This window comes from Protopterus annectens, chromosome 4.part1 (assembly GCF_019279795.1).
Source record: "Protopterus annectens isolate FY-2018-M chromosome 4.part1, PAN1.0, whole genome shotgun sequence".
Taxonomy (NCBI): Eukaryota; Metazoa; Chordata; order Ceratodontiformes; family Protopteridae; genus Protopterus; species Protopterus annectens.
In genome coordinates this window covers 390438437-390465877 of record NC_056734.1, presented here as the reverse complement: position 1 = coordinate 390465877, position 27441 = coordinate 390438437, and positions in this window count along the sequence as shown.

Below are 27441 nucleotides of genomic sequence, written 5' to 3'. Positions count from 1 at the left end.
AATGTTGTATCTGAAACTTATAAATACTATATTCATCATCGTCATTGACGCCCTTTTCTTATTTTGTTCATGGGATTGTGGTCTCACATTAGGCTTTCATCACCTCCCTCTGTCCAATGCCACTCTTGTACTCACTTGGATAATCATGTGTTGCAGGTCTTCGCTCACATTTCTGAAAATATCCAAATTTCCTTGGCTGTTGGATGTACAACTTCAAGCTTCCCATTTCTGTGACATCAGGGATATAAATTAAGTATAACATTAAGGTCATTCTCCTTCATCCCAAATTTTGGGGAAACATGGCCTGTTTCAGTTATTTGCATTCAGGCTAGCTCATAAAAGGAAAAAATGCTAAATGAAGGGCTTATCTGCCTGAGTAAGTGGTTGCTCAGCTAAACACAAATGATCCCATTCCACTTATTAAAAAGAGCAATGGAATTTACCCAGTAGCACGGCCAAATTTCCACAAGTCATTATGCATACCACCTTTGATATGCCTTGAAACTAGGCTACTGGCATAGTGGGACTAAGCTGGTCAACAAAGAATGGATAAATTGATGGAACAATAAACAAAGCCAAGTATGACCTCATAACTAAAATAAATCAAGCCTTTTCTGTTTAAGCAAAATAAAATGAGGACCACTATAGGCAATGTGTATTTTACTTGAATGCTACTTGTGAGACCTTCACTTGTGGACTTATATAGCACTCAGATGTCATACATTATGAGGTGGTTCCTTCATTTTGGCCCTCATTTATTCACATTGCTTCAGGAAGATGGTATTTTCCGCAATACACATTGAAATCTAGAAGCATACATTTTCATTATCCTACATTACTATGAAATTAGTTGGGCCATAGTCAGTACTTTATCCCTCTGTACCACCAGAGCAGCCAGCAAATACATGTTCTTGTGCAACTTCTGTTAAATGATTCCTCTAGAAGCTTGCAACATTAGCATTCAATGAATTGTCAAGGAAATAATATTCTGTGGAATGTTCTACCAGGAATCGTGACAGGTGCTTCTAAGTTCTGCCCTTATTCATCTTGCTGTCTTCAACAGTGTGTACTTTATATACTTGAAATTAATATAAACATCTGAAGAAAGCAGTGAAAGTTAAATTGCAAAATAAATGGATCATGGATTATGTTACTTCCTAAAGAAAGAAAAAAAAACACTGGTCACCATCCACTTTTACTGTGTTCCTAGTACTTCGGCAGCAAGCCTTCCAGGGAATAATCATACACAGAATGGTATACTTTATATACATTTCACTACTTTTGTTATTCAATTCAATTATACAACAATTGATCAATTAATCAGTGAGTCAAGAAAATTAAAATCATAAGTGCATCCTGAGCAATAAAGTGCTTCAGAAACATTTAAAGTGCATCAAAACATGTAAAGTGCAACCCCTTACATTCATATAGCATTTAACATTATAATTTAAGAAGTTAATACAAAAGCACTTATGCATCTCTAGATTAACAAATACTAAAACATTTTGCCCTAAAATGGTTAATCAATTAATCAATGAGTCAATAAAATTTAAATCTAAAGTGCATCCTGAGCAATCAAACTTTAAAAATGCAAGTTCATACAAAAGCACTTATGCATCTCTAGATTAACAAATACTAAAACATTTTGCCCTACAATGGTTACTCAATCAATGAGTCAAAAATATTTTTAAATCTAAAGTGCATCCTGAGCAATTAATTGTGAACAGTGTGGAATTGCTGGGCCCCAGGATTATTAAGCCTAACATGCCTCACATCCCCCAAATGCCCCACAATCCTTCTTTTCACCATTCTTCTGGTTTGGCCTACATACCACTTTACAGGTAGACAATCACATCCAGTGGCATAAACAACCCCACTGGTACTGCAATTGCAAGATCCCACGCTGTTCACAATGGTAACACTAGCAATTTGTTTTTTGCTGTTTTAAACAAAGCTTATGCAGTACAAGGCATGGAATATGGGTGCATTTTGTTAAGGATGGAAAGTAGATATATTATTAATTTTGGAACTTTGTGGCCCCATGGGCTTAATATGGAGTTAGATTTACATGTATAGGATGAAATGCATCAATATGCATTATTTTATGACTGCATAGCCATATAGGATGAATGATTTATATGTTCAGGGTAAAATATTTAAATATTTAAGCATTTGTTAATCTATAGGTGCATTGGCATGAACTTTTTAAACTATCAAGTTAAATGCAATAGGAATGTAAGGGGTTGCATTTTAAAAGTTTTTTTGATGCACTTTAAATGTTTCTAAAGCACTTTAATTGCTCAGGATGCACTTTAAATTAAAATTTTCTTGACTCATTGACTAATTGATCAACGATTGTAGGACAAAATGTTTTAGTATTTGTTAATCTAGAGATTTATAAGTGCTTTTGTATGAACTTGCATTTTAAAAGTTTTTTGATGCACTTTAAATGTTTCTGAAGCATTTTGATTGCTCAGGATGCACTTTAGATTTAAATTTTATTGACTCATTGATTAATTGATTAACCATTTTAGGGCAAAATGTTTTAGTATTTGTTAATCTAGAGATGCATAAGTGCTTTTGTATTAACTTCTTAAATTATAATGTTAAATGCTATAGGAATGTAAGGGGTTGCACTTTATATGTTTTGATGCACTTTGAATGTTTCTGAAGCACTTTATTGCTCAAGATGCACTTTAAATTAAAATTTTCTTGACTCACTGATTAATTGATCAATTATTGTATAATTGAATTGAATAATGAATGTAGTGAAATGTATATAAAGTACACCATTCTTGTGTATGATTATTCCCTGGAAGGCTTTCTGCCGAATGATTATTCCCTGGAAGGCTTGCTGCCGAAGTACTAGGAACACAGTAAAAGAGGATGGTGACTGTTTCTCCAGTTGTTCAGTGCTTTTTTCTTTCTTTGGTGAGTTGGTTCGTGGAGTGATGTTTTGGGGATTATGTTACGTCCTGCAACATTTGCTTTGTGTAAGACCTGCTGAACTACAGCAATCTTTTAAAATGGGTCAACTTTACATGGTTGACTGTTCAGAAAGTCGACTTTCATATGGCCGAGACCATATGATCAACTTTTGAAAAGCCGACCATGTAAAATAAACAAAAAACACACAACAAACACTTACCTTTCAACTGTTATCAGGGGGACAAGCCACCCTGCACCCCTCGTGGGGGTGTCCGTCCCCCCTGCCCCCTGTAACTTAAATATACCAACTCCTAGATCGCACTGCAGTGCAGAACAAGGATATTTTCCCATTCTGCACTGTGCAGAGATAGCGGTTCCCCATGGTCGGCTTTTCGAACATCAATCATATGGTCTCAGACATATGAAAGTCGACTTTCTGAAAAGTTGACCATGTGAAGGGTACCCTTTAAAATACATAGCTAAGCCATAGAGAAAAACAATCAGAGTTCTTATAATGGCAGGTATCCATGTCATTAGAATGATACTGTATCTACACCGTGTTACATTTTCTTTGGGGGCTTTAATTAGACCCAGTAACTGCATAAAGCTTATAGTCCTCAAATTCCATACTGTAAATGACAGATTGAATTCCTCATCCTTGCACCATAAGGAATTTGAAGAGTGCATGCTTGTCACTGTTTTAATTAAAATTCACTGGAAAAGATACAGTGCAGCATGAGAGTATCATTTCACTGATTATTATTATGCAGCATCACCATCATATCAAATAACTACTGCAGCACAGCATTTGAGAAAAAAACGTCTGCCAGCATTGCTTTCACACCATTATAATAACAGCTGTTTTAGTGGGTAGTGTTATATTATCTGTCATAGCAAACCAAAGGCAATGAATTTTGATAGAGACACCCAGGGATTCATTAACAATCTTGTAGGCTTCGAACTAAGCCTACACAATTTAAAGCTGTTAGTGCAACAGGCAGCAGAATTAATTGAATATGCATGTTGTGCATCATGTTTACACATTTGCAAGCATCTTTTAATGGGCAGCAATAGTGTTTGTGCCCATGGAAAAGTGCTTACAAGCATGAGCACACAATACAAAACTATAGGCAAGGTTAATATACAAGCATGTAGCCCAGAACTACTAAGGGCAAGTAAAGTGAAATAACTGTGATGGAAGTGAAATTAGTGGAATTGTACACAAGTAACATTGGTTGTTTTGCAGAAGAAATTAAGAGGGTGGTCAGGGGAATGGGGAAAATTTACTCAGATGCTACAGGCAAATGTGCCGAAGTATCAAAGAAACATTTGTAACTTAAATTCTGCTGTAGTGATGTAATGATAATTAATCTCAATGACAGTATTTGACATGCACATAAATGAAAACAGATATGCTAACAAAGGATGTGAGAGGGACATAAAGCTACAGTGTAACAAAGGGAAGTTAATGTGATATACTTGTTAATAAAATGCTGAACTGAGATAACAGTTAGAAAGGACAGTAGATACATTATGGAATAAATGCATAGACTTGCAGTTATTCCCTGAGATGCATATATGGGGAATTTATGCATGCTAGCTGACAGTACTGCTGCATTCTTCACTTTGCCATGTATACACAAGAACAAATGAACTGTACAGCTATTCTGTCATGCACATCAGCGAGGGGCATGCCTTTGTAAGTAACTGTTATTAGCACTCATAGGAAAGGGGTTTATAACTTATAAATATGAAATAAACAAGTATGAGCTGTATTGTCATGTAAATGCTAAATGGTAATATAATAACACTCAGCATACATAACTGATATTTTATGACTTCAAGTTTTCCATTGGTAAATAGCACACATCGCATACATCGTTATACTGGGCATGGTCACAAGGAATTGCAGGAACAGTAACATAACAGCAATTCAACAGCAACAACTCACAAGAAAGTGTCATAACAGAAACCCAATCATACTGCCTGATTATTTGGCAGAATGCCATACAGTAGCAAATGTTCTATGGAAGCCCTCATGTGTCATTAATCTGCGAAGTGTGATGAAAAAAATTGCATTATTAAAGAAATGTTTGGATGAAAACATGCAATATAGAACATAATTATTTTGAAAATAAGTAATGCCTGTGAGCAATGAATGACATATTAGATATTCACATTATGTCATTTTCAAACACATGCCAGGACAGATATCAGAGAGATGCACATAAATCATGAACACCACAGAAATACAGAAATATGGATATCAATTGTGTCATGGAGAACACTCTTAAAGGGCTTACAGCACTCTCTTATCATAAGGGGTATGGATGCCCTACCTTGTAGGAAAATGCATGAAAAAAGGTGGCCCTTTGACTGTGCCATAACTATTTTCTGTGTGTAAGCCACTGCTGTCTAACTGACAGATGTTACTAGATTCAAAGCCATGGCTATGATACTAGTGTCTCTGTAGACCTCTGTATTGACTGCATGTGTCACAGCAGATAGCAATACAGACTGTCACAAATATCTGAAATCAATATGTACAGTGAGGAAAGAGTCACAGATATAATTTGAACAGTCTGATTTAGTTAGAATGCTGAAAATGTGCTAAACATGTTGCTGCCAAACAACAGTGATCAATATAACATCAGTGCTGCTTTGCCACGGAAGCTGTTACCATTGTGTAGTACACACTGTCCCAGAATGAAACAACATTCTGTCTGTGTATTGTGCTGTAAGAACCAGCACTCAATGCACAAGCCACAGGAGTATTTACAGCATAACATTCTCCGAATAACCATTTCACTATCACGCAATCACAACATGTGTTTATGTATTATTGTCTAACAAAAAATGGATATAAACTAGATATGATATTTTTGTATAATGTCAATACATTCATATAATATTACCCTTTATCAGAATTGAACAGCAAGCTATAAATGTCTACTGACTAATGACATTTGGATGAACTGCATGCACCACAGTGGATGTCTTAACACAAGTGTGAGACTCCACCTATGTTAACTTATTACATCATATGACTGAGCTGCAAACAATCCCTTTGAGATAAAAGGGATGCAAGAGGCCTCTCGCACTGCAAATGGACATATTACAGCTGTGGTGGATGCTATTCATGCATTACGGTATACGGCCCAGCAATGCTAACAGTCACTGACTGTGGATAGTGGAATGGATGACATCATCATTGTTTATTAGCTGGATGTTTACTTAAAAACTGGTTGAAGGGCACAATAACACTGTATGGCTACATGTCATATATGTGTTTTAAGGGACGTCTACATAGCATGAGAGTGGAAGACCACAGCGAGACTCAAAACCTCCTACCTATGTAGGTAGAGAATGTACAAAGCACAGTATGAAAGTCACACACCATAGGAGAAGTCACACTACATCTGTAAGAAACTGCAGTCATGTTATGTAATCACTTTGTTGCCAGAAATGCATTTTCCCTGGGATGCTAGACTTTGAAAGCTCAAAACTCAGCCACTGTAAATATATCCCATAAGTGGAAGTGTACATAATGGTGGTTGTGAAGTAGCCAACTGTATATGACAGTAATCACAGTCACAATATTTAAGCAAGGATGGACTCAAACCACCTCCCTATCTAGTTACACAATCTATACAGCAGACTAGCAGCAGCCAGTGCTACAGGAGAATTCTAAGTAGATATGAGGCATATAGTATCTATGAAGGGATGATATCAGCAGGTGTTGCCAAGGAGATGGTGTGTAAAATTACTTTTACACCCATGTGGGCTTGTAAATGTTGCCATTGCAAAAGTATGTAAACCAATGCTGAATCCATTTACAGTCACAGACACACTCTTAGAAAACAATCACTGCTGTATTTGAACCTCCTGCTTATCTAGTTACACAGTCTAGACAACAGCATAAGAGATGTAAGTGCCAGAGGAGAAGTCAGACTTTTAAAGTTTGAGACTGCACTTTAGAAAGAATGACATCATCAGTGTCGTACAGTGAAGACATTGTTGTAAAAGGAGGAAGAAGGGGATAGAGGAATCATCTAGCAGTTTAAAAATTTTTTCCAGAGTGGAAGTTGATTGAGCAGTTCATCCAATGCTCACCTAACTCTATAGACCATCCCCCATCATACAAGCACACACACACACACACACACACACACACACACACACACACACACACACACACACACACACACACACACACATTTCCCACATGGAGCATCAAAACTCCTACCTATCTAGTCACACAATTTAGAGAGCGCAGTACAGTTGCAAGTGCCACAAGAAAGGTCTGACTGTTTAGGGAAGAGAGTGCACTTTTGACAAACTGACCTCATCAATATGTTGCAGAGAGGATTTTTCTGTTAAAAGTGGAATAAGGGAAATGTATGTAAATGTGTATAAAGTTAAATTTATTCCCGTCAGGAGAAATGGATCTGGCATTAAGTGCTGCACACATGTTTACCACATTGAGCATCATAACCTCCTACCTATCTATGGCACAATCTAGAGAGCACAGTATTAGTCACAAGCACCACAGGAGAGCACAGTATTAGTCACAAGCACCACAGCAGAAGTCTGAATTTAATGATGTGAAAATGCACACTTGTACTTGTTAAAAATCCAGTGTTTGGAACAGATGGTACTGGACATCATAGGTTTTGGGTCAAATGCATATGTGTCCACAGGACAACATAACAGCACTGTGATTGTCCCATGTAATTCCAAACTTCTCTACTTAGATTTAGATACTGTCCTTCCTCACATTGTGTTACTGTGAGGAACATGTATCTTTTTCACAATATAGAATGCCAAAGAAAATCACTGCTGTAAACCAGTGGATTTTCAATCAAAACTTTCCTGTCATTTTATTCTGAGATAATTGCACACTTGTCTTGTCATATGCTTGCACAATGTGCATTGACAAGACAAACTGAGTCTTCCTACTTAGGACAGTGCACTGCAGAATAACAGTGATGAATTATGTATGAAAAGGTTAATCAAAATTGTTACATATTTGCAAGTGTAATCATTGCAGATCAGACATGCAATAATTGACTGAATTAATTGTCATCACTCTAAAATCAAGATAATTTGTCAAAATTCACTACAGACATACAAACATTGTGCAACCTAAACAAAGAAGTATCTTTTTTTCCACTCTCTGCAAGAAGTGCAGCACTGCCAAGCTCAGTTGCACTGCTGATGGCAAAGCATAATCATATCCTGGTGTGTTGAACCTAGAATGGGAATTAACAGTACTCTATGGTGCTCTTTGTCAATGTTTGTGAAAAGAAGCATTATATGCATACAATTATATGTGAATATGCTGGAATACAGAACAGATATGTGTTATGGTCATGTTTCATGTGTAATTATTTACATATTTGTTACAACAGTTGCAATTAGTCAATCCTTATATGAATGCTACAAGTGTATTATGAAACATATGAGGGACCAAACATGTTATTGCTGGTGGAAGCTAGTCTTCTGGAAACATTTTGGAATTAAAGAGGTTTATTGGATGACACAGAATTGGTAGGGAAGAGGTGGGAAGTTTGTGACAAGAAAAAAGAAAACAGACATTATAACACATTAGTGCATGTTTTATTTATGCATATATTTGTGCTGTGTTACTCTTTGCTTTATCAGCATAATAATTCACGAAGATCTGTACAAGGAAGGCTTCACAACAAGGAGCAGGTACATTAATATAGCAGCAGGATAATGGCATGTTAAGGAAAGGCATAGCCAACAGTTACAGCCACAAGACTCATACTAAACAATCAAAAAGATTTCACATCCATCTTAATTCAAAGCTTTACAGAATTCCAAGAAAAAAATTAATACCTAAGTATTATCTAAGCACACCATGTAGTAAGTCATACTTTAGAAAGTTCACATGTGATAGCAGATTTCAGAAAAAGAGAATGTACATATTCATCTTCATTACCCTCTTGATAACTGTAATCTGTACATTCCACTCTTCCACTTTTTGAAAAGCATATTAAACTAATTATGCATAGCTAAGCACAGAAGTTTGAAGGGCACCTGAGAAATGTGGCCAAACTCACACGATTTTGCCATAAGCTGCATACTTCCTTTTAGCCTTAGTTGTAGTCAGTTCTTGGTGCCAGATATTGTTCAAATGCATAGGTAAAACAATAATGACACCAAAGGAAGAAGATACATAGATGGGGGATATGGAGGCAGGGACAAAGTAACTTGTGATACAAGCAGGATAATGGTGTCTCATAACAATATGTAGCCAACAGCTACACATAAAGTAGTGCACTAAAAACAGTCAATAACACTTAACTAATGCCTGGATTAGAACCTTTGAAAGTCATCAAACATCTATCTATAGATATGAGCATTATGTCATCACACCACAAAGGAATTACTCCTTTGCACCATTTAAATAAAACAGTTGAAGGACAGTGGCAATTTACTGAAGCAGAAGTGGTGAACACAGGGTGATTGAGGAAAATGGAGAGGGGAATAACAATGGTATGTTTTGTGGGACATGTAGGAACATCTGTATGGTGTGTTAGTCTTACGTATTAACTCATTATTCATCGCATATGTTCTGTACAATAAAGAGGTTGCTATAGGGGGAAATAAAGGGTAGGAGAGTGCAACCAACATGTAGACATAAGCAGAATAAGGTTGGCTCACTAAGTGTCCCTGTTAGAGATGCCAAGTTTTTGCAAATTATGTCTTGCTGCACTATCCAAATAGCATGTTAATGAGCAGTTGTAAACAGAGCTAAATACAGATGTTTGCAGCTAATTACGTGATAAGAATATGCAATACCGTGAAATAATAATTTTACCTACAGCTGTAATCAAACCCATGATGCTATAAGTTTACAAGCACATTTGCATGAAAGTAACTAGACCAAAGTGACTGAAATTGAAATCTTCAGCTTTTGCCTTAGGAAGATAAACAGCATTAACTGTCACTCAGCAATGGTGTGTTATGCCAGCAACAGCACAAATACTGAGGACATAAAGTAAATGTTTTTCCATGGGCCATTTCTGGCCATGTGTTTTGAGTGTGAATCTATTTTTTTTTTTGGCCAGATTAAACATATGGAAAAAGAATGGATGGGACAGTGATGAAAATGGGTATGGCAAGTAGTGGGTAGGACACAGGGGAAAGAATACAGGAATTTGTAGGTGGGTGATGGAAGTTAGTAGCACAGTTATCCACGTTTTCACAAAATAAATGTAGTATTGTACACAAAATTACATGACTTTGGAGAGTCAGTACACCAGGGCTGGGTGACAACAGAATAATGTTGTATGACCACTTGGATCAAATTACATGCATCAAGGTGACACATAAGCAAAGTGGAGAGTTATGCATGGGGTGTTTTTTTTTTGTGGGACAGGTGCCCATTTTTCTTTTTTGGGGGGGAGAATGAGGACTGTTGTTGAAGGTGCTTAGGAATGAGAGGGTTGGGCATGTATGGTTGATTAGAAAACATGTGTAAACATACAGGACATACAAGACAGACAGGTAGACAAAAGGTGCAGGACACTATGACTGGGGAGAGGTTACTGGCATCAGAGGTGCCCTCATGTCCAGCTTGAGAACAGTGAGAATGTACTCCTCACCCTCAGAACTGCCAATAATGTATGCTGCATCAGCTGCATTTGTCACTGCCAGATGTGGCATCATTTTTGCAATCCAACACAGGACTTTTTCAACCCTGCACCAAGACCCCTCTCCTTTATATCATCCACCAGCCCTGTCAGGTCTTGCCAGGTGATAAAAATCACACCTCCACTTGTAGTGATCCCAGAGGCACCACTGCAGCAGCAGTTGGGGCAGTTACCAGATGGGGGTTGAGCAGGTAAGGGAGGGGTTATGGAGGTGATGTTGACAGGTTGTGAACCCAACATGTCGGGTGTCTATTGTACATCTTTGCCACATCCATATATGATACAAAGTTATTAAGGCTTCTTAAATAAACAGATCTCACTACTAGGATATAAGAAATATCAATGTTTATTTACCCATGATATATAGGATATATGCATTTAAATGCAATAATTATCATTAGCATACTTGACTTGTTCCTGACATATTATTGCTGTTAATATTTTTGTACTACATGTAATAAAAACTAATTGCTGTTTCTGGGTATTGAGCCCACATATAATTAAGCTGGTGTTCTCATTGCTTAATATAAGACAATAATTACTGGAGAAGGCATGCATGCTTGATATCAAGGTTGAAGTATGTCTGAACAAGATGCTAATCAGTGAGGAACTGAAAATATTTATCTGGCTTGCATTTGGACCTGCAGCATACTTACCCTGTATCTCTCTAAAGTGAGTCATTCTTCTAGCTGTACCTCTTTGTTGCCATTTCCTCTGAAGCTATATATATATATATATATATATATATACACACACACACACACACACATATATATATATATATATATATATATATATATATATATATATATATATATATGTGTGTGTGTGTGTGTGCATGAAAATAATGAATGAGTGTTTTGAGTGGCTAGATAATTAATGCCATATTATAAACAAGTTATGGGTCAGTATTCTTACACAACTGAAGGGTGTTTGCAGTCCTAAATTCTGCCTCCCATCAGCTTAGGAGGTCTTGCTTGTGCTGTTTAAGGTTGCTATAGTGGTGATAACATTGTTTCCAGTGCATGGAATGCCGGTTGCAATGGAGACAGCCTTCGCCAAGCTATTCCAAGTCTCGGTCTTATACTATAACCCCTTGCAACAGCCTGGAGCTGTAGTACTTCACAAGGAGTGGTACAAAAATCCTGGACTCTTTGACCCCACCTTTGCCCTGTAAATTTAGCACTATTCTTTCCATCACCAGCAAAAGTCAAGCTAACAATATATGTCTAAACTGGCACCCAATCCAGATCTAGTTTGTAACAGGTTGTGTGCAAAGACACACAGCCTTGCCAACTGCATTTGTGCAATTGAAATTATATGGATTCCTTGTCAGACACATTGGCAGTACTTACATCAAATAGCACTAAAGGTATGAAACATTGCAGTGAGATTTGTCATGTTTTATGCTCAAACGATTGACACTTGCTACAATGTTCAATAATGAAGTGCTTACTGGCTTGGCTTGTAATCCTTTGTGTTTGGAAGGATAAATAGGATGAATTGTGACATATTTTGATGTTGTGACTCACTAACTGTTAAAGATGTGTTTTATTATCTGAGAATTGAACCCATGGAATAATGAATATAAAAATCTGAAACTGAGTTTATTAATTCTCATTTCTCATCCTTTTAAGCATGGTTAGAAGAGTTATACGAACTTCAGAATGAATGGAGGTATCCTTCAGAGAGGCCTGTATGTGTGTGGTTTTAAGTAGGCCTGGGAATACATTCCTATGTAAAAGGCTATATTTCTGTTTGTAAATGTATTTCATATTTATAGAGTTGTATTACCTGAGTAATGCATGTTGTGGTATGTTACATACACACTTCACAAGATATACTGTCATAAAAGCACTGGATATGTGTTGAGTCCTAATGAATTTAATAAATATTGTGACCATCATACATATATGCAAATGCATTTTAAATGAAATATCATCATTGTCATTTTTAAGAAATGGCACATGCATTAGCTTGAGGTTATATGTAAAGCATTAATAATATATGCTAACTAGAAAAGTTTATTTATTTACTTATTTTATGTATTAATTAATTAATTAATTTAATATTTGTTTGCTGGGAATGTCCAACTTGGAACAAAGCCAATTTTCACTCCAGATGCATGCAAGCATTACTGATATATCACTTGCAATAAACATGTTTATCATTCTCATTTCTCTTTAGATTTATTTTCCTAACTAAACTGTTGTGAGAAATGGGATTCCGACACCCTTTTTTAAAGTATATGTTAGCTGGATTTGAACCATTAATCACCTGTGCTCTTTATCTGAAGTCATTGTACTCACACCATGTGCCACAGACATAATTAAGTGACAGGTGGAATTTCTCCACTTGGTATTGTACAGATTGTTGATGGCCACGTACTGCCAAAAGGCTTGTTTCTGCTATATCAGGCAGACTAAATAAAAATGTTCACTTTTTACCTTAGGCAGTGAACCGTGTTCTCAGGCTGCCAAGTGGACCACAAATGCAAAAGGCAGAAAAAATATGAGAGAGAATAAAGATGACAATAAAATTAATTCAGTCACTGGGTATGTCTAGCAATGACCAGAGCAAGAAGTGCATTACACTGACACATTAACCCTTCACACATCTCCTTGCAACATCAGAAATGTACTTAGTGAAACACATTGTCAGACTTGTAGTTAATAGCAAATAAAGTAAAAGTAGACAATCAATAGCTCACATGCTTATCAATACTGACAATGGCTGATTTTTTTAACAACAATGCAGTGATATCACAAAATGTGAGTATATATGTATTCAGACCTTCTCTGCAAAATTATTAGTTAAGTGGATTTGAACCATACATCAGCTGTCCTTTTCTCTACGTCCACTGCACTTATACCTTTTACCACAGCGAAAGTTACCTGACAGGTGCATTTTTTTCTTCTATAGTGCCATACCTCTCAACTGTACATATTTTCAAGAGAATGTCATAGTGCTGATTGCCATACAATGCCATCAGACTTTTGTGCGACATAAGGCAGACTGACCTAAACTTTTCACTTTTTTCCTGAGGTGTGAACTGTGTGTGGTGGAGAGTGCAGTGAAAATACAAAAGGAATTAGAACAAAAATATATGAGAGACAAAGCTGACAGTAAAATTAATTTAATCATTATGTATATCTAGCAATGACCAGAGCAAGAACTGCATTATAGTGACACATTCATCCATCACACACCTCCTTGCAACATCAGAAATGTACTAAGTTAAGCAAAACACATTATCAGACTTGTGTTTGATGACAATTAAACATGCTGCTAGCAATAACGAGGAGAGGTCAGTTTTACACAACAACGCAGTTATAAAAGTAAATGTATATAAATATGTATTCATGCCTGCCCCATAAAATTAATAGTTAACTATATTCAAATCCTGCATCGCCCATCTTATTTCTCTCAATTAATTTCAATTACACTTTATGCCACAGGGATAGTTATCCAAGATGTAGAATTTATTCACTAAGTACTATTCAGGCTGCTGACATACACAGACTTTGCCAGGCATGTTTGCTCTACATAAGGCACCTACACTAAATTTTTCACTTTTTTTTCCTTTGGTGGTGAATCCTGCTTATGTGCTGCTGAGCAGAGCACAAATTTAGATTACAAATTTAAAAAATTAAAATGTTGAGAATTATTGAAATATGACATTTAAACAGGATTCACACAAGCATAATCTGTCTATTTATGTCAATTTGCTTTATTTGCACCTTGTGCCACAAAGCTGCACATCTCTCTTGTGCATTCTCTGCAGACATTACTATCCAGGGTGCTGACATACATACACTGATGCCAAGTTTATTTGCACTGCTGAAGACAAGCCAAATGAAAATTTTCATTTTTCCTTAATAAATTGTGCACTGTCAAGCAAATGCAAAGGGCAATATTAACTAAAAATTTTACAAAAATTGTTTTGGATAGCAATTTAAAGGAATGTGAAATTAATCAAAGTGTTTATCTAGCAGAGCTACTAGTGCATTACATTGACATATTCAGCCTTCTCATATCTCCTTGCCACATCACTATGACCATTTATGTCTCATATTATCAGGAATTTAGGTAATGCAAAAACGAAAAATGTAGAACCACAGTTGAGACTTTCTTCTTCTTTATTAATCCACAAAAAAGGTAGTGTTTAGCGCTTTCATCCCTGTAGGGACTTCTTCAGATTCTTCTGAAGAAGTCCCTACAGGGATGAAAGCACTACCATTTTTTGTGGATTAATAAAGAAGAAGATGGTCTCAACTGTGGTTCCACGTCTTTGGTTTATGATTATTGGTTACTGTTTTTTCATATTGTACTTTAGGTAATGCCATAGGAATTGAAAAGTGGGCAGAGAACAGCAGAAATGTTTTCATTTCTCACACTGCATACACCATTAATAGTGACATAATTTCAAATTATATATCTGCTTGTCAGGTTTACTTAATACTGAAATTAATTGAGTTTCCCACCTCAATACATTCGTATACCAAAATGATTGTCTGTATTTATTATGACCTCCCTCAGTAAAATTATCTGTGACCAGGTTTCAAAACCTGCATAACCCACACTTTTTCTCTAAAGTCAACACATTTATACCTTATGTCACAGAGATAGGTATGTTACAGCCTGCATTTTTTCACTCAGTACTGTCCAGAATGCTGAGGAAAGGGCACCAATCCCAGTCTCAGCTGTACTATTGATGGAATTCCAAATTAAATTTCTCAGTTTTTACCTAGGGAAGTGAACTGCAATTCACTACTACTTACCACTACCAGTCAATGGAGCACAATACCAAATGGAGTGCAAATGATCAATAAATAAATGACCCATTTTGAAACAAGTACTTAAATGTACATTTCTAATTTTTCATCAGCTTTGTTATTTTGCAAAAGGAGCCTGTATGGATTTGAGCCGTCAAACCATGGTATTAAGAAAAAATAATTTAAAATCATTTCACCTATCTGACTATGGCATATATTAGCAAGGAGTCAAAGTGTTTACATGTACTTAAAATATGACATTGTATCAAGTCACATTGAAAGTACAGCAGAAACAAGTTATGAAAGTTGTCCTTTCTCATTTGCCAGTAAATGCCTGGATGACTGGGATACTGGCAACAGGTAGGATATCCATGTACTCACACAATATTAAATAAAGACTGAAAACAGTGCAGGTGTATTCCTCTGTTTATTTATGTCTCATTTCCTTATCTATGTTTTCCTAACAGCAGTGCTATCTAACTTTTATAGCATATGTTATCTGCATCAATGCTTGATGCACTTCTTAAATATGCACAACATTTCTTAGTAAAAGGCAGTAAATGTGGTCATTAAAACAGGATTTGGATGTGAGGAATGTTGGCAACTAACTCCGTCAATATGCCGTCACACTTTTTGGTAAGTCTGTTCTCCCTGACACACCTTTAGTAAGTATATATCAAAAAGAGGAGACTGTGAAACACTTATTGTTTCTGCAGTAGACTAATCATAAACACTTGCAAGCCATTAGCAGGCAACACTTCCCAGTGCCAATCCTTGCAGTACTAGGGCATTGACATGCAATTGTGTCGCTCCTTATTATCATACACTTAGTGCAGATTGTGGTATTCAGGAATGTAGCTCCTTACTATCATACACTTAGTACAGATTGCGATATTCAGGAATGCAGCTCCTTACTATCATACACTTATTACAGATTGCGGTATTCAGGAATGTAGCTCCTTACTGTCATACACTTAGTGCAGATTGTGGTATTCAGGAATGTAGCTCCTTACTATCATACACTTAGTATAGATTGCGGTATTCAGGAATGTAGCTCCTTACTGTCATACACTTAGTGCAGATTGTGGTATTCAGGAATGTAGCTCCTTACTATCATACACTTAGTGCAGATTGTGGTATTCAGGAATGTAGCTCCTTACTATCATACAGTTAGTACAGATTGCAGTATTCAGGAATGTAGCTCCTTACTGTCATACACTTAGTGCAGATTGTGGTATTCAGGAATGTAGCTCCTTACTATCATACACTTAGTATAGATTGCAGTATTCAGGAATGTAGTTCCTTACTGTCATACACTTAGTACAGATTGTGGTATTCAGGAGTGTAGCTCCTTGCTATCATACACTTAGTATAGATTGCGGTATTCAGGAGTGTAGCTCCTTACTATCATACACTTAGTATAGATTGCGGTATTCAGGAATGTTAATGATTTAACTACTCATTTGCAAACTCACAGTGCTCAGCTGGCCACATAAAGGTAATTATGAAGCTAATGAACATGCATCTTATTGAGAAGACTGTTTGGATACAGAGAGCTTGATGGTGCTAAATGCACAATTTTGGAGATTTATCTACTCTTTAAACTGCGTTCTTGCCAAGGTATGTTGCTATTTCTTACAGAATGCTTTTAGTTTAATATTATGGATTAATCACAGTGCCCAGTATACCCGTTGCTTTATCTGTTCCCATTTTCTTTATCCTTTGCTTTTAGCATAGCCCATGCATATCAGTCATTTGTCTGCATTACAAAGTTTGGTAAAGAATGTTACATGACATAATTTTGTAGGTTATATTTTCTTGGAATATGAACAGTTATTGAAGAAAAGTATAGTGTACCGTCTTAGCAAGGGCAGGTATTTTTCCATGTGTAGCCCTACGAATGTGTTAAGGTTATGGTATCTACCTGGCTGCCCTCCACACCAGGGTGTATGGCATTATAATAGTTTTCTCCATATCTACTTGTACATTGTGAATTACTATTGTTAATGGTGCAATGTATTACACAGTCACACAACTGTTGTCTGCATTACAGAACTGTTATACTTGTTCTTATTTTATTAATATTTTGGTTGTGGGCTGTCTTAACTTGTATGTAGTCATAGGGACCATTAACTCTTAAATTATTGTGTGCATAATGGATGGGATCTATATTAAATCATCGAACGCTTCGAAAAGCGAATGATGATTTATTGACCCCATGTAAGTAAAAGCTTACAAACTGAAACGCTTAGAACAGTGATTTTTTTCCAGGGGAAAAAAATTGCTGTTACAAAGGAAAAAAAACATTTAAAACATAACACCCTTCCTCTACTTAAATATACCAACTCCGAGACTGCACTACAGTGATGAAAACGGCAAAGTAACATATGCGACCAATCAATTTCTTTCCCAGGGAAATAATTCACTTATATGCCACTTCGGCATTTTGCCTTTTCGTCTTTTCAAGTTTGACCAAGACTCATTCGAAAGAATGTGTCTTCAGTCATCTAATAGGAACCCGATTGATGCACACATTCATACATAATTGAATTCACAGCCATCGTATCAGTGCATTACACATGTAACTTTGTATCTGTTTTATGTTTCATCTCATACATAGATATGGCACCCAGGACATCTGTACCCCACAAGACACCATTCACTGATTCAGAAAATGGGGTCGTTATCCAGGCCTTAGGTCACTATGGAGTTTTTGTCTTAGGGAGAGGTAGAGGTGACAAATCTGCCTGAGACAAGACATGAAAGCAGTTGGTCAATGACATCAATGATTTCTAAGGACATGGGAGAACTTATTCCCAGATATGACACAGGTTAAGTAATCGGGAATAGGTGGCTGTGGGGGGGGGGATCCTGCTATTGAACCATCACTAACTAGAACAGAGGAGTTCTTTCACACTGTCAGCAATCTAGATAGCTTGGCAGAGGGTCCACAATAATCCTTGATGTTGGTGTTGATGTAAATGACAGACCCAGAGTGCCTCAAGCAGAACTTCCAGGTAAGCAAAATAAAAAGTAATTGTTAAGTGTCATTGTATATATTGCTATATGCATATATCTTATATGTCTGATATATTCAGATCCAGTGATAAGGGTGTTAGATGACACAGTAATAGAGAGACAGAGGTGGGTGTTTGGGGAGGCAATTCAGCTGGTCAGTAGATTTTTTTATGACATCATTCTTAATCTGCACATGAAAAGGGATTGTTCTCTGCTTCGTGTGTCATTTCCATTGTGATACTTACTTACATACAGGGACTTCTGGATTGCAGTCTCCAAAACCACCTGCACATGGTAAGCACACATTTTTATTGTTATTTGTTTATATATATCTATATATATATATATATATATATATATATATATATATATATATATATATATATATATGTGTGTGTGTAATTTTGAGGTAGATTTAGGTCTAACTGAGAGTAATATTTGTATTGCTTTATCATTTATTATAGCTCAGCATGCCTTTCCTATAACAAAGTTTTGGTCAATTTAATTCTCTGTTTCTTTCTTTGTTGTATTTACTGCCTGTTATCATAGGTGATCATGTCAGTGGCACTGTGGAATTCATACCACCTGATGACAGACTTTCAGTAGCCTCTAAAGATGATGATGGTGATGAATAGCCGCAGTCGGGGGTGCAGAAAGTTAGTCTGACACTGAAGTTGTAGCTCACACATTCCCTGCCCATATTTTGGATACAATCAGTATGCCTACATACTCATGACACAGAGCCCTCTGATATAAGACAGGTTGAGGGTGCCACAGTTGATCAGGGTAGTGTGGATACTCCAGTTGCAGATTTGGTTGATTCTACACATAGCCATCATGAAAGCAAGGTGCCACAGAGGCATACCTCTCAACCAGGAAACATCAAAAATCTGGACAACTCCCATGAAAAATAGGTATAAATCTGTAACTTATTATCATAAAATTTGCATACATAGTTATGTAACCCCACCCACTCCAATAGAATTGTGGGATACCAACTTTTAAATGCAAACTGAAGCACAGACAACCAAAATATGTCTCTAGACTTTGTAGTAAATGGTAAACATTTTTTTTAATGTACAGCAATGATGTTCACTGGGAAGTGAGAAGATGATGAACCATAGTATTTTGTTTTTAGTGACTTGTAGTATGTGCGTTTTGTGGTAAAAGTAGGGCATTTAATGGTAGGCAATATTCTAATCTCAGCAAAAAAATATTATAGTTTTCTAGGACCTCCAAAAGTCATTCTCCATGGCCTACTGATCAGTGGCATAGCTAGAGTTTGTGCTGCCCGGGGCTGTCTTTGAGTTTGCTTCCCTACCCCCCTCACAAAATCATGGTCAAATAGGGCCCCCGCATACACAGCCGTCCCTGCAGCAGCCATTCCAATGTCCCATTACTTGACTATTTTGCCCCATTTAACCATATACACTGCAATGTGCATACTGCTTTCCTTCTGCAATAATTATTTGCATTTCATTTAAAACTTTTATTTCACATTTTATAGCACAAACACTAATAGACATCTGCTAAATAAAGCAATACAGTCTCACAATGAAAAAAGACTTAGCATTAAAACTTCTCTGCCCTTGAAACTCACATTCATTAAAACCCACATTCAAATAAAATGCATCTGGCCAGAGGCATATAAAGATTACCTTTGGGCTGGCTTCAAATCATAGGCCCCCTTGCACACGAAACATACATGTGTTCTTTGATACACTTCCCTGACTGTATTAAATTATATTTCTTGGATAATACAGCATGTTAGAGCATGTTTTAAATGTATTGTTTTTAACATTTTTCCAGTAAGCAATGAAACAAAATGCATGAACCAATAATAACAAAACTGACCAATTCAGAACATTTCCATCACAAAAACCTACTCAAACTTCTACAATTCATCAGTATCAAGTATGCACAAGCTCTGCAGAAGTAAAAGGCATCTAAATAATTCCACATTAAAGAGATCTGTAACTAATAAAGAGGTTGCTGCTAGCAAACAACTTTATATTTCATTTTGTCCACAAATAAAGTGCCTGTTGCCCTTGAGGAATAAATTGCCTATGTTACATTAAAGAAAAATGATAAGCTAGTAATATTGCAATAAGAAATGGAAGGCAAACTGGTAACAGATTCATAGTTACTAGGTATCTCTGCCAAGGAGTTCATTATCAGGACTGCAGCATCTACCCCTCCCTTAAAAGTACATTGCAGCACAGTATCAGCAATCCATCTATGTGCTATGGGAGTAGAATGCACGGACTTCTGCATCAAAATTGAGTACCATATCTGTTGTGCTACTAATAATGCAAACACACTTAATATAAGTAGCACTAAACTTCTCTTCCCCCAAAAAACTATGCAGCAAAAAAATATGGAAAAAGGCAAAATTTATTGGGGGGGGACAAATGCCCAAAACCAGGGAGTGGGACACATTTTAAACATTGCTTATATAATGTTAGAAAGTTGCTAGAATAAAATGTTTGGTGTTACCATGCATTTCCTGAATGATAGGAAGAGAAACCTAAACAGCTATAATTATTTTTAGATTTCAGTTCTCACTGAGTTGCCAGAAAACCACAAATTTTAAGAGAAACACAGACCAAAAGTATAAGCCAAACATTTCAGATACTCTGCGAAACTTTGGAGAAGTATAAGCCAAAATCGTTAACTTGTTCATGCTTAAATGCAATTGTTCAATGGTTTCTTAAAACAGCAGCTAAAGTTACTCAGTCTACACATCCCTTGTTAACATGTTCAAGCTTAAAGCAAACTTGTTCAATGATTTACACACACACACACACACACACACACACACACACACACACACACACACACACACACACACACACACACACACACACACACACACCTCGTTTCCAGCTTAAACACACTCATTCAATGGTTTCTCAATGTAGAACACTTAAATGCACTTGTTCATTGGTTTCTCAAAACACACACACACAGATTGTTTCCAGCTTAAATGCACTTGTTCAATGGTTTCTCAAAACAGCAGCTAAAGTTACTCAGTTTACATATACCTTGTTAACCTGTTCAAGCTTAAATGCAAATTTTTTTGATGGTTTACACACAGACACTTCATTTCCAGCTTAAATGCCCTTGTTCAACGGTTTCTTAAAACAGAACACTTAAATGCACTTGTTCAACAATTTCTCAAAACACACACACATTTTTTCCAGCTTAAATGCACTGGTTCAACGGTTTCTTAAAACACACACACATTGTTTCCAGCTTAAATGCATCAGTTTAATGGTTTCTCAAAGCAGCAGCTGAAGTTATTCAGTTTACACATACCTTGTTACCCTGTTCAAGCTTAAATGCAAACTTGTTCAATGGTTTACACACACACACACCTCATTTCCAGCTTAAATGCACTTGTTCAATGGTTTCTCAAAGCGGAATACTTAAATGCACTTGTATTCAACTGAACTGCCTGAATTTAACTGAATCTGCACACAAACTTGTCTTGTTTCTAGCTTAAATGCATGACTGCAGACCGGAAGAAAACTGTTTTCACAGCAACTAAAGTTAAATGCTTGTAAGTTCCAGCTTAAATGCATGACCGTGGACCTGATGAAAACTGCTCTCACAGCAGCTAAAGTTACTCACTCTGTTCTGTATAGTCCCTTACTACCTTTTTTTATGTTAGTTTGTTTGTTTTTCCTTACCTGGAGGAGCCAGGGAAAATCTGCTGCTACTGCCTGTGAAATGGATAAGGCAGCTGACATCATCACACATGCGGCATGCCTGAAAAGAAAAAAAAAACTTTAAAAAAAAGCCAGGAAACTCGGGAATAAAGGGTCCACTCGGAAATTTGTGGCACACCATTATTTGGCCCTCAAAACCAGTAAATGTCAAGGAATTCAGTATGGTTGAGAGGTATGCACAGAGGAGGATTGGTAGACATGTTTGAGGATGACTTGTATCCACCCTCTTCCTGATGCTTGTGTGTTATTGGGTATTGCCAGACATATGTCTAGGTCTGTAATGAAGGTGCAGGCATGTTCCATTAGGGCCTTGGAAGAGATAGTATGAGTACAAAACATTGTACATTCTAACATGCATGACTCTCTGAACCATGTGGGTCACTCCTTTGACAGGATTAATGACACACTGGATCTGGTAGTGTATGTGATGGAACATCTGCTCAGGGAGGGTGGGCATCCATGTGGCCAAAGAGCCACCACATCTTCTGTTCTTAGCAGACATGGCCATGCCAGATCCCACTCCCAGATGTGGTAAGCCATATGCTGCACATACAACATAACAATAGCAGCATCAACCCCTGAAGTGTGTGTGTGTGTGTGTGTGTGTGTGTGTGTGTGTGTGTGTGTGTGTGTGTGTGTGTGTGTGTGTGTGTGTGTGTGTGTGTGTAATCATGCCTATATTTTATTTTATTTATTATTTTTTTATTTTACATTTGTTGATCAGGCTAGTCCAACTGGATATATGTCCATTGTCAGTGGAGGCCCGGGGAGAAAAGCTCCACACTTCAGAATAGAATCACAATAACATAAGTACATTACTAAGATTTAACAAATTTTACTAGTAAATACATTTTAGCTTAAGAGTATACTAGTAAATACATTTTAGCTTAAAATTAAGGAAAAAATCTTCTAAGCTAACATATCACATATGGATAAACATACAACAATATATAAAGTAAGTAAAATTTAGCACTATTTGAACTTTAAAAAGGTTATACAAACAATAGTGTTAGTAGAAAAGGAATAACTAGTTTGTGTGAGTGAGAAGAATAAGGTCTGGAGACACTGGAGGAAGTTAGTCTGGGTTTGCACAGGGGCATAGCCAGTGCGATTTAAGGTATGGTTTGAGCTTGGATTTAAATAGGGTAGTTGAAGGTAGGGAGGTTAGATCAGTAGGGAGGGAGTTCCAAGTTTTACCCACTGTGTTAGAGAATAGAGAGTCTCCAGCCAGATTGTTGGTTTTACTTATCTTTACCATTAATTTATTTGATGAGCACAGGGTCTTCAGGTTATTATAGGGGGTGATTAGATTATTTAGTATTGGAGTAGATGTAGGATGATACAGTATCTTATGGGCAATAATTAGCTGGTTTGATAGAATAAGATTTGGCAATTCTAACCACCCTAGTTGATTAAGATTGTTACAATGATGGGTTCTATAGGTAGAGCCAGTTGCAAATCTTGCAATATTATTGTAGGAGCTAGCTAGCTTGTTCAGATTGCTTTTGCATAGTTTGGTATAGATAGGGGATGCATATAGTAGGGTTGAGATAAGGTGGGTCCGAGCAATGGTGGTCCCGGCTAGCGGGGTAAGAAAGGGTTTGATCCTATAGAGGGAACCTAGTTTTTTGTTTACTGTTTTTATAGTGTTGTTAATATGTGACTCAAAGGTGAGGTTGTTGTCAATTAGTACTCCAAGAAGTTTTGTAGTAGAGTCTGGAGATATGATTGTACCATTGCTAGATGTGACTGTGAAATGCAGTGGGGGGGCTCTGCGGGTGGGAGTAAATAGCATTTATTTATTTTTTTGGGGGTTCAGGATGAGACATCGTTGAAGAAGCCAATTCTCTACTGTGTTAAACGTGTCTTGGGTTAGGGAATGCAATTGTGATAGTGAAGAGGCTGAGCATATTAGTGTGGAAACATCCGCATATTGGATACAGGTGGCTTGAGGTAATACAGAGTGTAAGTCATTAGTAAAAATAGAAAGGAGGAGAGGACCCAATATGGAGCCTTGAGGGACACCAAGAGCAATTGGTAGGTGGGAAGACAAGTTATTCTCCCATAGTACAGCCTGTTGCCTGTTATTTAGATAGGATTGTAACCATTGTATAGCAAGTGGATCCAGTGAGAAGTTGCTAAGTATGTTTAAGAGTAGCTGGTGGTTGACCCTGTCGAAGGCTTTTGACAGATCAATGAAGAGGGCTGAGGATAGAGTGTTACTATTACGTTTTTTATTAATGACATCAATGAAGGAAAGAAGAGCAGAAGAGGTGCTGTGAAATGGTCTGAATCCATGTTGGCAGGTAGCTAGTAGGTTGTTTTCTAGGAGGTGGTTTAATAGTTGTTTATGAATGCACTTCTCCATGATTTTTGCCAGAGGGGATAGTATGGCTATAGGCCTATAGTTAGAAAAATCTTTGGAATTACCACCTTTATGCAGGGGGGATGACATGTGAGATTTTCCAGATAGATGGAATAGTTCCTTCAGAAATAGTTCTGTTAATGAGGATGGATATGGGGTAGGCTATAGCTTTGGCTGCTTTTTGCAGGTATTCTGCAGGTAGTAGATCTGCAGAGAGGGTGGTGGGTTTAAGTTTCTTGATAAGGGTGCAGACAAAGGATGTAGGAACGGGTTGGAATTGAAATATTGGGGGGCTGTTAGGGATAATATTGGAAGGAGATGCAGTGTCAGGGGATAGCTGATTGGCCAAAGATTAAATGGTGTCTGTGAAGAAAGTGTTAAAAAAATTGGCAATTTGGTTGCAGCTAAGGAGATTGGAGCCTGAGGGGGTGGGTGTGATTGAGTGACCTGGGTGCAAGAGTTTGTTTATACCTGACCAGAATTTTTGAGGTTTATTTTGGTGGGTTTGTTGGAGGTGGCAGTAATAGTTTCTTTTATATGACAATATGGCTTTTTTAGTTTCATTTCTTAGTTGTCTAAATATTAGTTGATCTGCCAGGTTTTTGGTTGTACGCCATCTAGGGATGATTTTTTGTTTGGTAGTTTTGGTGAGCCAAGGGGCTGGTTTAGGCCTAGTTCTTACTATACGAATTGGGGCATGGTAGTCTAGAATGGTTAAAAATTTTGAGTTAAAGTATTTAACAGCATTTGCTAATGGTAGGTGTTTCAGGGGTGACCAGTCGCAAGCTGCAAGTTCTTTTTGAAAGCTGTCAGGGTTAAAATTTTTATTACATCTTATTTTCTTATATATGGCTGGGTTTGGGGTATCAGTCTTATACCTGATTAAGAAGGTGAGTGAGTGATCACTTATATCTTCTGGGAGGGTCACTACTTTGTAAGATTGGTTTTGACTGTTTGTAAGAATCCAATCTACAGTGCTGTCATTATTATTATGTTTATTGGTTCTAGTGGGGACTGTAATGGTTTGTATAAAACCATGTAGGTTGATGTGGGAAGAAGGCTGTTTTGATGTGCAAGATATAGGTGGTGGACAGCCAACTTAGGATAGCTTCTAAGGTTGTGATATTGTTGCCTGGGGGAAGGTAAATACAGATTATGTAAATGGATTTACATTTGTTAAGTTAAACTTTAGAGATAAGAATTTCAGCGTTGCTAGTTAGGGGAGGTTTAGACTCAATGGAGGTGATTTGTAATTCAGATTGATATAGGATAGCTACTCCTCCACCTTTCTTAGGGTTTCTAGTTTATTTGGTCTTTTGTTTCTTCTTTTCTCTCTCCTATCCTATTTCCTTTCACATTTGTCTAGAATTGTATAGTTGTTCAGCAAGATGTTAAACATTATATTTTATGGTTTCAGTTAGTTTCAGGTACTACTTTAATAAACCTCGTTGTGGATGGGCTGCTGCTCGCTGTATTGTTAGGACTAACCTTCCGTTAGACACTATCAGAATCGTAAATCAAATGCATTAGTTTAGCAATACCCCATTCTATGAATGGGAAGACAACTTGAATGTTATTTCAGTATTGCTGTACAATATGGCTGTACTGAGACGTTATTATGCAGTTCATGCTGCGTGTCATATGTATTACAATTGCTTAGCAAACCGTCTTCTTAGTATTTGTAAGTAGATGGTTTAACGTTTCTTCAAACGATGATAATATTTTGCATTCTTCAAAGCAGTAAGAATATTTTTTATGTTGAGGAATGTTGGTGTTTCATAACTGTGCTTAATTCGCTGTATATAGTTTAATGTTGCTATATTCAATTTTCATGTTATGTTTTGTTGCCGCTGATCTTACATAAGTTGTAGATGTCATGTTGCCATTTGATGTTTGGTATTGGAGAAAGATTGGGGGCATTGTTTTTGTATCACGTTCTGGTGAGTTGTGCCATGCTTTGAACGGATAGCAGAGATAAGCCTCCGTGACTTACCATTTTTAGTGCTGTGTGTTACTATCTTTCGCAAATTGTAGTTTAGAGAAGGCTTTTTTTGTAAACAGTTTTATTGGTCAGTTGACTAATTTTATTCTGCGATAGTAGACTATATGTACTTTAGAAATTTTAGTGATTTGCAGAATACTCATTCCTCTTTGATTGGTTGCAAGACAATACTAGTTCTACTGTTACTATATGGTCCGGAAAAAGCCTTGACTAGTTTTAAACAGCATGAGATCAATGTAAGTCTAGCTAGTCAAGAAAGAGGTAGGTAGGTGACTTGCTGGTTTTAAATAACTTTGTATGTACTGTGCTTCCCTGAGGCGTGTTAGTGTTTAGTTATGGCTTATGAACTATGTCAGCAAATATCACTGTGAATGGGATGCTGCTAGCTACACCGCTAAGAACAGCCTTCTGCGGGATACTATTAGAAATGTAATTTAAATGTACTGGTTTAGCAGTACCCTATTCTATGTATGAGAAGATAGCTTGACTGTTACTACAGCAATGCTGTTTAATATGTTTGAGTTTAGATGTGCTTATGCAGTATACGGCATGTGTTATATGCACTACAACCAAAAACTGTCTTCATGATGTATGTTTGTAGATGGTTTTATCTTTTGTGAAACATGAGAGTATTTTGTATATATTTTCTAAAGTGGTGAGATTATTCTGCACTTTGAGGGGTGTTGATGTTTAAACCTTTGCAAATGGTCTATTTGTAACCCTGGATACATGTTTAATTGATTGATTGTCTTAATGTTCCCGCCAAAATGTTTTTACTCTATTTAAATAAGCGTCTATTGTATTAGAAATGTGATTATCTGAGGAAGCATAGCTCCGCTATGCGAAAGCGCTTATTCACTGTATTTTAATTTACTGTGTTTTATCCTATTAAATACTTTGCAACATTTCCAACGGAGACTATTTTTGTGGTGACTCCTTC